This window comes from Aedes aegypti, chromosome 3 (genome assembly GCF_002204515.2).
Source record: "Aedes aegypti strain LVP_AGWG chromosome 3, AaegL5.0 Primary Assembly, whole genome shotgun sequence".
Classification (NCBI taxonomy): Eukaryota; Metazoa; Arthropoda; class Insecta; order Diptera; family Culicidae; genus Aedes; species Aedes aegypti.
This window is the reverse complement of record NC_035109.1, coordinates 134,084,620-134,098,840: the sequence shown is the minus strand read 5'-3', so window position 1 is coordinate 134,098,840 and position 14,221 is coordinate 134,084,620.

Below are 14,221 nucleotides of genomic sequence, written 5' to 3'. Positions count from 1 at the left end.
GCCGACAGTTAATTACATTTTCCCAACTTTTTCTTAATTTATAAACCCGCACACCGTTGATGAATAAACAATCACCGGTAAGTACGGCAAAGTACGGTGACTTGGCGCAGCATCCTCAACCAGTCAGTGCAACGCTGGCCGGAATGGGCACAAGGGTGGTTCAAAATACGAAAAAGTCTAAATCTATTCTCCGCTATCTTCCTTTCCTTACTAACATTCTCTCAAAAGTTCATTAATTTCGGATGTGATTTAGAGCTATAGCTCAAAATTTATTTATTTCTTCTTCAGCTTTCTTCAAGATTGCATATTCGTCATATAAATTTTGATTTAAACCTTGAACGTCTTTGGACCACGTTTGAATATTCACTAAAATAAGTGAATACAGCCAACTCTTCATAACTCGATAATGAAGGGACCATCGAGATAGGGAGATATCGAGTTACAGATCACAGGACCAGTGCAACTGCGATGCCCTTGAACCATCGAGTTAGCCATGACAACCAACATTTACTAGAGTTCTCTAACTCGATATCGAGATACGAAACTATATTTGACAGAGTTTTATTTTCACCATTTTCTTCTTCTTGGCATTAACGTTCTCACTGGGACATAGCCTGCTTCTCAGCTTAGTGCACTTCCACAGTTATTAAGGTGAAGATGAATCGAAGCCAAAGTTCTAATTTTCAAGAGCACGGATCTGGAGAACCGAACATCCGTTTAAGCTGAAAACCTAAACGATTGGTCACCACCAGCTGATGACCAATCAATCAAGTTTTCAGCTTAAACGGATGCTTGGTTCTCCAGATCCGTGCTCTTGAAAATCTGAGGTTTGGCTTCGATTCATCTTTACCTTAACTGAGAGCTTTCTTTGACAAAGTGGCCATTTTCGCATTCGTATATCGTGTGTCAGATACGATTATACTCTATGCCTAGGGAAGTCAAGGAAATTTCCATTACGAAAAGGTCCTGGGCCGATCGGAAATTGAACCCAGACACCTTCAGCATGGCTTTGCATTGTAGCCGCGGACTCTAACCACTCGGCTAAGGAAGGACCCAATAAAGACTGTAAGAAATCACTATAACGACTGTAAAATAATAAAAATGAAGGAATTTTCAAATCTTTTTTTGAATTTGAATCGCCCTAATGGGCACCCTTCTCGACCGATCTGGGTCCAAGTCGCCGAAATCCCTCGAGGGCCAAGCAGTCACAGTCACGGTGCGGTGTTTGTATGTTATTTTGATTGTAACAAAGTGAGTTTTTTTTTTGTTGTCGGAGTAAAACAGAAGTCGCACGACTGTGCCTGGAAGCCGGGAGAATGGGAAATTGAGAATGACTTCAATTGGGCTCTAAATAATCTTTCAAGTGGGCGCGCTCTCCACTGCCGTTCGTGCATTATGCAACGAGAAATTTATAATTTTGGAGGAGGAAATTGACACAATGTACATGTTGGTATTTTATTAGCTCCGAGCGAGGCTGCGTCCTCCGCATGGACGTAGCCAAAGGAAGACAGAAGATGAGTTACTGCCCTTCTTCTGACCGACGAAAAAATTGAAGTATTATGTGAAGAAATTTGTAATTCAATTTTTTATTACGATTCTTGTAGTCAACTGAAACTCCATGCTACTACAAAAGATCTTCCTCTAGATTTCTCCGGAACTCACGGATCTCACGCGGAATCTTTTGAAAATTCTACATGAATCTACACTTAAAACATGTCCAGGGTTCATTTCAGTAGTTGTGCCACTTAAATAAATGATTCAAGCATACATATCATTCATTCTTTTTTCTTGGGTTTTAACCCGATCAGGTGAAAAAAGCTTGATAATTGAAATTTTTGGAAGCCCGGTTGAGGATCTTGCGATTGACGGCAATGTAGTTCTATGAAGAAAATTTCATCTCGATTGCTTGAAAGAGAACAAAACTAGAGTATGCCAAAGATGAGCATTTTGTTTGAAAATCGACATGTGCTGCAATTATTCAGAACAGCACTGTACAAAAATGATCGATTGGCAAATAAATCTCTCAGTTACTAACTATGGACGAGTTAACAAGAATTAAACACTAAATATTAGAGATTAAAGATTTAGAAATAATATCTAAAACTTACTACCATTTGCATATTCTCGCATAACGTTTCGGAAGGACCTTCGTAACAATGAGAGATTCTCTCCTCTCTCGCTCTATTTTGATTATAACAGTGCAATATTTACTGAAGCTTATGGGAATCGAAATATTGAGATTGTTGGAGAAATCATTCTCAAAAATTCTTTCATGGGTTCTTCCTGAAACTCTGGCACTCCTACTGGTATTCTTTCCGAACCTATATCGATATTTATCTAGAGCATTTCCAGATCATAAAGCAATTCGCGTATACGCTACTTATTTCGAATTGAATAATATTTTGCGCATGTATTAGATGCTATCTAATATGGCATTTTCTAAATTTTGAAAGGATGCTCATCAAGAAAATGGACTTTTATAATTTCTATAGCATTTGATTAAATAACGCCTTCAAAGAAGTTCCATTTTTTTATAATAATTTTTGAAAACTGAAAACTTTATCGGAAACGATATGCACCAAGAACGTTTAAATTACAGAGTTTTCGAAGTTGCCAGCATTTCAATGTGACTAATTCTCGTTCATTTTATACATTGAAATATCATATTTAACCATAATCATTTCAAATGCAAATATAAACTATACATAAGGAATTAAGAAAAAAAGTTTTTCTAAACTAGAAAGTTATCAATTTTGTAAAATTTTCAATAGTTAAATTTTGCTCGTCTAAAAAATTTTGCAGTAAGAGTGTAGTTTATTATTTAAAATCACTGACCCCCAGTATTTGTGATAAAATTTGCTGAACAAATATTGTTAAATTTAATTTTTGGCTAAATTTTTATGTTTCATGAATTTATGTTTTAGAATTTTGACACAGAAATATAGTATGTAAATCTCTACATTTATCCAAACTCCTTGTACAATAACGTTGATATAAAATAGTTCACCATATTTACGCAAAACTTCTATTATATGAAAAATAAAGTTTGTTTCGAACCAAATATTTGACAGCTTCAATTTTCAAACATCTTTCCAAGAAAATTTGAAATGCCACGTCACGTGCCACGTGCCCCAGGGGGTCGCGACCAACAGTTTGGGAAACTATGAACTAGACAGACAACACTGAATCAACAATTTCACGCCACAATACTCGGTTCGTGGCCGCATCTCTCCATCCTAGGTTCTACCTCACGCTCGCCAAATCGATACGCACTTGATCCGCCCACCTAGCTCGCTGCGCTCCACGCCTTCTTGTACCAACCGGATCTGAAGCGAACACCATCTTTGAAGGGTTGCTGTCCGGCATTCTTACAACATGCCCTGCTCATCGTATCCTTCCAAATTTGACCTTTTTCTGGATATTGGGTTCGCCGTAGAGTTGGGCGAGCTCGTGGTTCATCCTTCGCCGCCACACACTGTTTTCCTGCACACCGCCGAAGATCGTCCTAAGCACCCATCGTTCGAAGACTCCAAGTGCTTGCAGGTCCTCCTCGAGCATCGTCCACGTTTCATGCCCGTAGAGGACTACCGACCTTATGAGCGATTTGTACATGATACGTTTGGTGTGGGTGTAATCTTTTTTGACCACAGCTTCTTGTGAAGGCCATAGTAGGCCCGACTTCCACTGATGATGCATCTCCGTATTTCACGGCTAACGTTATTGTCAGCCGTCAGCAAGGATCCAAGGTAGACGAACTCGTCGACCACCTCGAACGTATCCCCGTTTATCGTAACACTGCACTGTGTTTTATTTTCTCGATTTCATGCGCTTTTTGAATAGCGCCTAAACTGTTAATTTTAGCGATGTAATTTGTTCGTAGAAGTTTCTTGGTGTATTAAAGCGCATCTTTTGATGAAAAAAGTTTTGTGATCAATCCACCTAGCAGTGAGATAGAAAAACTATTTTTTCAAAACATTTAGATAGACATAAGGTGTCTTCGGCAAAGTTGTAGAATTGTCAATTTGAAACAACTTTGTCGAAGACACAACTTTTCTATCTCTTATACTATTTGAGATATATGCCGTTGTATGTGAATGGCCTCTATAAATCAATTTTTAACATTTTTCATGTCTTCTACAAAGTTGTTAAACATCTTAAAACGCGTGTTTTTGCTGAACATTGTACCTCTCCATCTCTTAAAGTAAATAAGTTTTAATAAGGCTTATTTGTTTGATAGTAAAAACCCATGCAAAGACGCTTATAGACAAAAGTTTTCATTCAAATTTCAGTCTGCGCCATTTTGCGCCAAAACCAGCCTAAACTACCCCTTGAAAAAAGAGTAATTCATGAATAACTTTGTTACTTCAAAAGATAGGTTGATGGTATGTTCAGCAAAAACACGGGTTTTTTCATGACAAACAACTTTGTAGAAAACAGAAAAAATGTTAAAAATTTAGGAAAAAAGTTATGATAAAAACTATGATTTATAGCCCTTGGCCCTCACATACAACGGCATATATCTCAAAGAGTATAAGAGATAGAAAAATTGTGTCTTCGACAAAGTTGTTTCAAATTGCCAATTCTACAACTTTGCCGAAGACACCATGTGTCTTTCTAAATGTTTTGAAAAAATAGTTTTTTTATCTCACTGCTAGGTGGATTGATCACAAAATTGTTTGCATCAAAAGATGCGCTTTAATACACCAAGAAACTTCTCCGAACAAACTATATCGCTAAAATCAACGGTTTAGGCGCTATTCAAAAGCGCATGAAATCGAGAAAATAAAACACAGTGTACTGCTACCTAGGAGAGCCCTGTCGCGCTCGGCCCCACCAGCTAGTATATACTTTGTCTTGAACGCATTCATCACCAGTCCAACTTTTGCTGCCTCGCGTTTCAGGCGGGTGTACAGTTCTGCCACCTTTTCAAATGTTCGGCCGACAATGTCCATACCATCCGCAAAGCAAACAAATTGACTGGATCTAGCAAAATCTTGAGGATTCTGAATAGGTTTCCAGCGGAATATGGAGATTGCTATTCGTAGTCTGGGAAGTCCTGGAAACTATTGAGAATTTCAGCAATATCGCGCGGAATCTCAAATCTCAGAGCAAAGTCTTTGAAATTCCTAGCAAGCTCTTGGATAGACGTCAATTTCTATATGACTTCTAGGCAAGATCCAGTCCATTTCTAGCAAGCTAAATATGTTGGATTCATATGGTTAGTTTATAATATGCAAGCTCAACTTATAAATCTCATTTAAAATTGAAGTGATGAGAAGCTTATTTGTTTATTCTATGGAATTGTGGGTCACAGTTAAAGATGTTGAGCATCACTGTTCTGTACAATTTTTCAATTATTCTAGAGGAATTTTCCATCCATATTTCTGTGGAAAATCCAAATATTTAGTGTGGAAAATCCAAAGTGTTCGATTCCATTCTGTTTCGATAAATATTATAGTGTTTGTATTTTTCGATTGATCTCAGCTGTTTCTGTGTGCCCTTTTGATTGTTATATATCATTTTATATAAGAAACCATACTATGCAAAGAACATAATTCTGAAGAGCCATTTTCAATTGATCGAATATTGTCAAATTTGGCAGCAGAAACGATAGCCATTAGACCACCAATCCTGTCATTGTTAAATTTGACGCTTGGACTTGAAAGACAAACTTTTATGTTATTTCATTATGTTTTGTAACACCCAGAACTCTTTTGTCAATACGTTTCTAATGAAAAGTATTGTATTTCTATATTCTATAACTATTTTATGTAATTGTACAGTTCTAGAATAAAGGTCACTTATGCGATTATTGTTTTTTCACGGCATATGTATACAAATAGTATGCATAAATCATATAAAACATAATTGAAGATACTGCAACCATCAAAAGTGTGTCGAGCGTCTGTCACTATTAACATGACAGGTATATGAATTTAAAGCATAGCCCTCTCCTATAGAAATAGCCCTCTCCTATGAACCATTTGGAAGTCTGGCCATCATTTGGATCCATAATTATGATGTAATGGCGTCCAAATGATATTCTTGAAATTGAAAAAAATGGGTTCCGATTTTGGCAAGGTTCCGTTTTTGGCAACTGAATATTTCGATTTTGTTGCCAAAAACAGAATCCCACTGTAGTCTAAGTTTTCGCCAGATGAAAACAAAATTATAATGTATTCCGATTAATTACCCAAATTATGCTAAATGACTTTTTGTGATTCTATACCATTACCCGAAATGCAATTTACCGGAAGACCATTTACCGGAATGTACCATTACCCGGAAAAACCATTTACCCGGATGTACCGTTTACCGGAATGCACCATTACGCGGAAAACCAAATCTTACATTTTCGACGACCTTTCATTGATGCGCAGTATAAATTATGTCACGCTAACCATGGACATTCTCGACTCCCTCGGTTTCATAAGCACTATTTTAATAGACATCTCCAAACAGCTTTGGACCAAATATGTTTTTCTTCTTGTCGGCGTTACGACTCAACTGGGACAAAACCTGCTTCTCAGCTGTTCTAGGAGCATTTCTACAGTTATTAGCTGAAAGCCTATGTCAACCGACCATTTTTGCATTCGTTCATAGTTTGACAAGTATGTAAGTACTCTAGCTTTGAAACGTTGTCAAATATGTCACCAGAAATAATTTTGAACCGGCGGTATTCAATTCTACCAACCTCAGCTTGATCTTTCTGAATAACTTCCCTTTGCCGCAACGTAAGCCTTAAACTATTAACGAATATCACGATACCAAAATTTGATTGACCATCTTATTTTGTTTGCGACCTTATTAGAAAAGAATCGCCTGATATAGATCGGAAAACTATGTCTTCAAATTAAGGCTAAACACTAAACTAAACATTACAGGCAAGGACAGAAAGAATGAAAATAATTTTTAATTTTCTTTTATGTCTGAGACCACTTGGAAGGTACCGTTTTGACTCATATTCCGAACACTTAAGGCCAGCAGTGACTTCAAATGCATCTGGCAGGCATAAATTAACTGATATTTGTAAAAGTTTTAATTTCTTCAGAAAGCCTAACTGTTAGCTGTGTAGTGTGCTGATAAAAATGTTTATTTGAACTTGTTTAGTATTGTTTTAACGTAAAAGTATGGAACAACATTTTGATTCAAAAGCCGAACACTGCGTTCATTCTGTCTCATATTCCGAACACCTTGATTCAAATTCCGAACAGCACGAATAAAGCGTATTCAAATGAATAATTTCGCAAATAAATTTATTCAAGCTAGTTTTACTGGTCTTGAACTAAAGAATCATCAATACTCCCGAGGTATAAAATACATTTAAAGGCGTTAAAACTGAATTGCAATCGACTGCCATTTCCTGGTTATTTGATGACATATTTCAGCGAAACATTTCAACCGAATCGCCATACAAAAACGGAGTGTTCGGAATATGAGTCTGTTCGGAATTTGAGACAAAACGGTACCATCACAATAAATCGAAACCATAAAAAGCCCAACAAATAAGATAGGTTGCATTTAAGTAAATGGAACATCCCAGCATTTAAAAATGTTTGGTGTTTTGATGGTTTTCTTATTTCCTTACGTTAAAATAGATCAGAATCCAATTTCAATATTGTATCCAAATTTAAAAAAAGCACTTATCTTGCGAGGGAAGCAACATACAACAGTTGAATTCTCATGTCAGCTTTATGGTTTGGGGAAAGCTAAATAAATCAAGACAAAAACTAGGAGTGCCTTGGTGATTTAAAGTAGAGACACTATTCGCCATTGTAACGTCCATCTTTGGAACCTCAATAGATCTACTTTTCCTTTGATTCTGATTGATTGTGCTATTTTTCTACGAATGTCATAACTCTGAATGTCTGTACCCCGAATTCAATGTCAGTGTAATAAACAAGAAAGAACAATAAGCAATTAAAAAATAAGATATTGGGTCATTTTTGACTAAACACATTTTGCAAAAAATGTCGAGATCGGTGGAACTCGAAAGAACCGTCAACCAAATAAAGAAGGGAGAATATCAGATGACCCAAAATATGTCATTCTAGAAAAAGGATATACGGGGGATTTACAATCAGTTGATTGTCGTTTGCGGGAACGATATTCGGCAAATCGACACTCAGCGAAAAGTATTAAAAATTCTTACCATTGCTTATTTATTAACATTTAGACACATGGAGAATCGACGGTGGAATATTAAACGTAAAGTTATATAGTTGTAGCGAAATTAAGCCAGTTCAGCCAAGACAAGCTGAAAATATAAGTTGAAAGAACAGCTTATTTTTGAAAGAAGGGTGAATCATTTATGAAATGCAAATATATGAAGATGGTGCATATTGACATGATCAAGTATGAAGATATCTTAGACTACTCTCTGGTGCTTATGTATTTTGAAATAAGAACCTTATCGTTGGTAGTCATTTTAAATATTTTTAAGTTAACGTACTGACCTGAATGACCGTTAAACGGTTAAAAGGGCGGTAATGAAACAAGACGAGAAATGGAGATATAATTTTCCGGTAAATGGTCCTTCCGGGTAATGGTTTTCCAGTAAATGGTTCATTCCGGTAAATGGTTTTCCGGGTAATGGTCTTCCGGTAAATTGCATTCCGGGTAATGGTTTTCCGGGTAATGTCGGAGAACCACTTTTTGTCATATAGTTTCTCTACGAAAGATTTTGTCTATATCGTCAATAGGACAAGACTGAAAAAAGAATGATTTACTCCGAACTGTTTAGCTATATTATGTAAGTTCGGCAAAAGAAATAGGTATTCATCACTTTTCTGCACATTGAAATGATGCGCCTTTTCTAACGTTAAATTAAAAAAATAAACATATATATTAAAAAGTTGCTTGATAGATAAACCCTGGGTTTTTGCTGAACATGATATCACACTTTCTTTAGAAATAACGAAGTTTCTCTTGTTTCAAGAGGAAGTTTATGCACCAATACCTGCTTCTGGCGCAAAATGGCGCAGAGAAAACAAGACGATTCGTTTTCGGGACGCCGGGAGTTTGGTTTTCGTTTCGCTGGTTTTGCTGGGCAGTGTTTTGGAAAGCCCAAACAAGACACTTCGTTTTCGGGACGCCGGGAGTTTGGTTTTCGTTTCGCGGGTTTTGCTGGGCAGTGTTTTGTAAAGCCCAAACAAGAAGCTTCGTTTTCGGGACGCCGGGAGTTTGGTTTTTGTTTCGCGTGTTGTGCTGGGCAGTGTTTTGGGAAGCCCAAGCAAGACGGTTTGTTTTCGGGGCGCCGAGAAGTTTTGCTGTCCGCGCTGTGTGAGTGCGAAAAGAGATTCGTGTTCAGTCGAGGATGGATTACCAACTGGTGAGCTCGTTTCATGCTTTTGATAACACATTTTTTCATGAAAGCATTACTTTTTTTGTAATATTCAATCAAACTTTGTATGGTTCGTCACTACAAGTGTCGGCATTATGCCTGTTTTATACAATTCTAATAAACAAATAAAATTTTTGATATTACTTAAAATATTTTTTGAATTGTTCGACATTATGAATGTCGACGTTTAATTTAAAATTTCTACCAAAGACTTTTCTTCTTGAGGCATAAATGTTCAATAATACTTTTATGTAATTTTCAAACAAACTATGTATGGTTCGTCACTACAAGTGTCGGCATTATTCCTGTTTCATATAATTTAAAATAAACGCATATATTTTTCTCTTTTCGCTATTACTAAAAACTTCTTTTGAATGGTTCGACATTATATATGTTGGCGTTTATTTTAAATCTTCTACCAAAAACTTTCTGAGACAAAACTAAAAACTAGCTTAAAGTATAAATCGTATTTTTCCTCCTTATCCATGGATCGCATCACCGACCAAAGGTGACTCCCAGATCTTTTCCTTCTCCACTAATAAACACCCTTCCCGTAGTGATTGTGGAGATGCAGAGGTATTCTCGGTCTCTAGAAGCAACAATCATTACACCCTAACATTCCTTCCCTATCCCAACTGACTGCAAGGACTTGGCCGGCGCCGTTATTGATCAATAATATTAGATCTGCTAAAATTGCACTCCGAGAGTAAGCGAAAACTCCCATCCCTTATTCATTAGGATCGCAGTGCAATTATTACCAGTTCTGATCAATCACGGAGTAGCAACCATTGACATGTACAGTCAGTCTATGCTATGCTATGCTATGCTATGCAATACCTGCTTCTGGCGCAAAATGGCGCAGACAACTCTTACTTTTATGAAAGTACTATATCTTCCTTAACGACAGGTGATAGAAATCGTTTGTCTATAAGATTCTTCCCTAGCGTTTTTACTATCAAACAAATAAGTCTTATGAAAACGATCGTTAACTTCATTACATTAAGAATAAGAGAGTTGAAACTTTCATCAAAAACACATGTTTTAAAGTATCTATCAACTTTGTAGAAGGCGTAAAAAATGTTGAAAATCTTAGTACAAAATTATGGACAAACATGATTTCAAACGAGTGTTCTCATGCAAATTTGTGCACATTTTGTTGGAAATGTAATAACTCTTTTACAAGATTTTCAACATATTTCATGTCTCATACAAATTTGTAGATTAAAACACGTTGTTCTGGCACGGACAATTTGAGTGGGCTGTATTGATAAGTCCGTCCAGACGCGGGTCTTCAGAGGTCCCTGACCTCCACCTCCGATCGTTGACCTTTCTCGACCCGAATCACTACACTGGGGACGAGTTTACGTTGGCAACGCTAAACTTTATTTCCGACCGCGAACCGAGTATAGAGACGTTCTCTCAGTGGATATCGGTGGCTAACTAACTTTTTTCGGGTGTAAGTTGGCAATTATAAACAAACGCCTATATCTGGATGCGGCGATCTCTCGGGAAGCGAGAGATGGGAGATAGCCCTTATCGCTCTTATCATGGGAGAATTAAACAACTTGAATGCGATCTAAAGAGATCAGAACCAGGGGTTCACAAACTAAATGGGCTGAACACACGTGTTCTTGCAGAACATAGATCATTGCAGTTATCGGTCGATTTCCTTTCATAAGGCTTACTTGTTTGATAGTAAAACGCATGGAAAGACTCTTAAAGCCAAAAGTTTTTATCACTTGCCGGAAGGAAAGATATGGTACTTTCAAAATATGTAAGAGTTGGCTGCGCAATTTTGCACCAGAATTAGGTATTGGTGCCTAAACAGCCCCTTGAAACCAAAGATTCTTTTGAATAACTTTGTTATTTAATTTATGACATTGTTCAACAAAATATCAGATTTTTATGTAAAAAGCAACTTAGTATACAACACAAAAAACGTTTAAAATCTTGGAAAAAATATGATAATATATATGATTTTTAGGGGTCATTCACATACAACAGTATATATCCAAAAAAATATAAGAGAAAGTAAAATCATGTCTTCGACAAAGTTTGAAACAACTTGTCACTTCTACAACTTTGCCGAAGACGCATTATACTCTCCAGTTACCCTCAGCAAGTATTCTAGTTTATGAAGAGGTACGACGTGCTGCATTTATTCATGATGAAACATATCAAATCAAATGTAAAAAAAATGGGGAGAGTAATGTCTGTTACATTACCGCGGGGTTGACGTAGGACTACTGCACACAACTTCGATCAATTCAATGTTTGATGATATGGATGATAGGTGCTGTGAATGTGAGTATTTAATTACGTTATGGTTCTAAAGGAGATCTGTCATTTGGTTTTTCAGAGCTTACTATGCCAATGACCATTTTTGCATGTCCATATCGTGTGGCAGGTACCAAGATACTCTATGCCCTGGGAAGTCGAGAAAATTTCCAACCCGAAAAGATCCTCGACCGGTGGGATTCGAACCCACGACCCTCGGCTTGGGGCTATCTGGGCCCCTGTACACATTTGTTGGTCCTGAAAAAAACCGATTGAAGGGTGAGATTCAATTAACACGGACATACATTTTGAAGGCGTACATGTTGGAATCATCCTCGTTCGTTGAGGTTTATGGTAGCGATGACGATGGGCACTTCAACAAGCGGCTTTGGCTGATTTTCTTCAGCCATCTCGTGCACAACTTGGCGCACCGATTCCTTCAAAGCTAATTCTGAAAGCACGAGTCAATTTAGAAATCTTGAGCGATTTCACAATCCGGATTTGCAGCAGCTTAATGATCAAGAGCTCTGTGGCACAGGTAGCGGAGAGCTGAGCAGCTTCGGTGGAGCTCTTACCAGCTCGAAAGCGAAAATGGAATGAAGCTGAATTCGACGAAGAAGGTATACTTTATACCCTAAAAATAGCAGATGATGCTCTTCCGTTTCGTATTCTTTGCTCTCTGATCTGGGAAATAGGCTATATGAAATTGATGTCTTGGCAAGGGATGTACAAGATGAGCATTATACTGTTATGACATCCCGACGGCACTGCAACCGCGTCCTCGGAAACATCCTCAAATAGCCGTATTGACGGTTATTCGTAATAAATCAGATATTGTATGATGCTACGAGATGAATTAAGAGATTATAGCAAGTATGTGGTAAACACATTAGGAAATATAACACAAATAGCTCTTTAGAACACATTTGATAGCCCTGAAATGGGCCGATTGAATAGTTGAATTTGAGTTTTGCGATGGCGGCTTCTTCGGGGTCTTCTTCATCGCGGCGGTTTTTTAAACTAATTGGGGTTTTGCTTTGGAACTGCCTTCTTTTTCTTCTCCTTCTCGAATGCCAGCCACAGCCATAGTTTCCCGGGATTTCAATTCACTCTTACCAATCTTGCAATCTTGTCGACATAGCAGTTGTATTTCCACCGCGATGGTGGCTACATCCATCTTATTCTCCTGTGGACTGCTTCCTCTTCTTCTTCTTGGCGGCAGCAGCGGTGATGGCTTTGGCTTCAGACGGCATCTTCTCTCGGTCCGTCGACGGTCAGTTTGATTTGAGCGAAGCAAGACAAACGGGAGGGTCCTTCGCTATCGATGTCTGTGCCTGAGATGCACGCCAGGTCAGAGCTAGCCGATGTGTTGCGTACTGAGATGCGATCTAAGCGGAGAGTGAAAAGCAGATGACGTCAACTTTTCTTTAGCACCCCTATTTAAAGATTCGCTCGAAATCAACGTTCTTTTGTAAAACAGTTATAAAACTATTTGGACAGGTATGCGGGATTCAGTAAGTAAACGACATGAACCTTTGATGCCTTGTCTTTCGATTGAGGTGCTAGTCAAGGAATTTCGTTAAGCCATCAAAAATTTATAAACGTTTAAAATATTTCATGCCAACGTAACGCTCTTGGTTTTGAAATTCCAATTTCACTCCTGTATAGAGAAGAAAGACGTAGTCCTACTTCAAAAACTCGATATATAATTGGGCCGAAAACAGGGCTGGAAAAAAGGTATCAATCTATGGAGATGAACCAGCCCTGGGCTGAAAATCTCCCTAATAATAATAAAGGTATTAAGGCACAATGAACACTTGTGCACAATCGTTCTGATATGTAAAACGGCTTTTCCTCAACCATGAGGCGAAACACAAAATATCTATACTTTTATGGTAGGCATACTTTAAACCAGCCATAAACCAACGTTTTCTGAAAAATACACATTAAATTTTAATCACAAAATTGCCCAAAACAGGCCAAATTGTATTACAAATACAATACCCAAAACATGGAAAGCTTTTGCACATTAAGTATAAGCGTAAAATTTGATGACTTGTTCTAACAATCAGAAAAAATTCGTTAAATTTAATGATAATACAGTAATTTCTCGATTATATCACGGACCCAAAAAATTTTGGCGTGACATACCGAAGCGTGATATAATGAAAATGTACTTTTCTGCCATATAATGTTCTTCAAAGTATGAGCTTTGTACTGCAGAAATAAGACTAATGAAATGAAAAACACGTAAGGCATGGGCCAAATGAATATATATTGATTGTTTGGGGCTGTTTTTCAATGTAAAATATATGAACTTCATATAATTATTAAGGCGTGATAAAATCGAACAGAAAACCGTGCTAAAATCGAGAGTGAAATAATGAAGCGTTATTAAAACGAGCAGTGATAAAATCGAGAAACTACTGTATGTGGATTTTAGGCAACTGGCGATATTTTCTGCCAGATAATATATGGCTCGAACTTTTGCCCCGCTGATTCGAAATTTTTCCTCGCTATGGGCCAAAATTGGTTTCGAAGCATTTATGCAAAAAACTAATGCACCTCAAAGTATTCTTATGATAAGCCTTGAAATTCCCT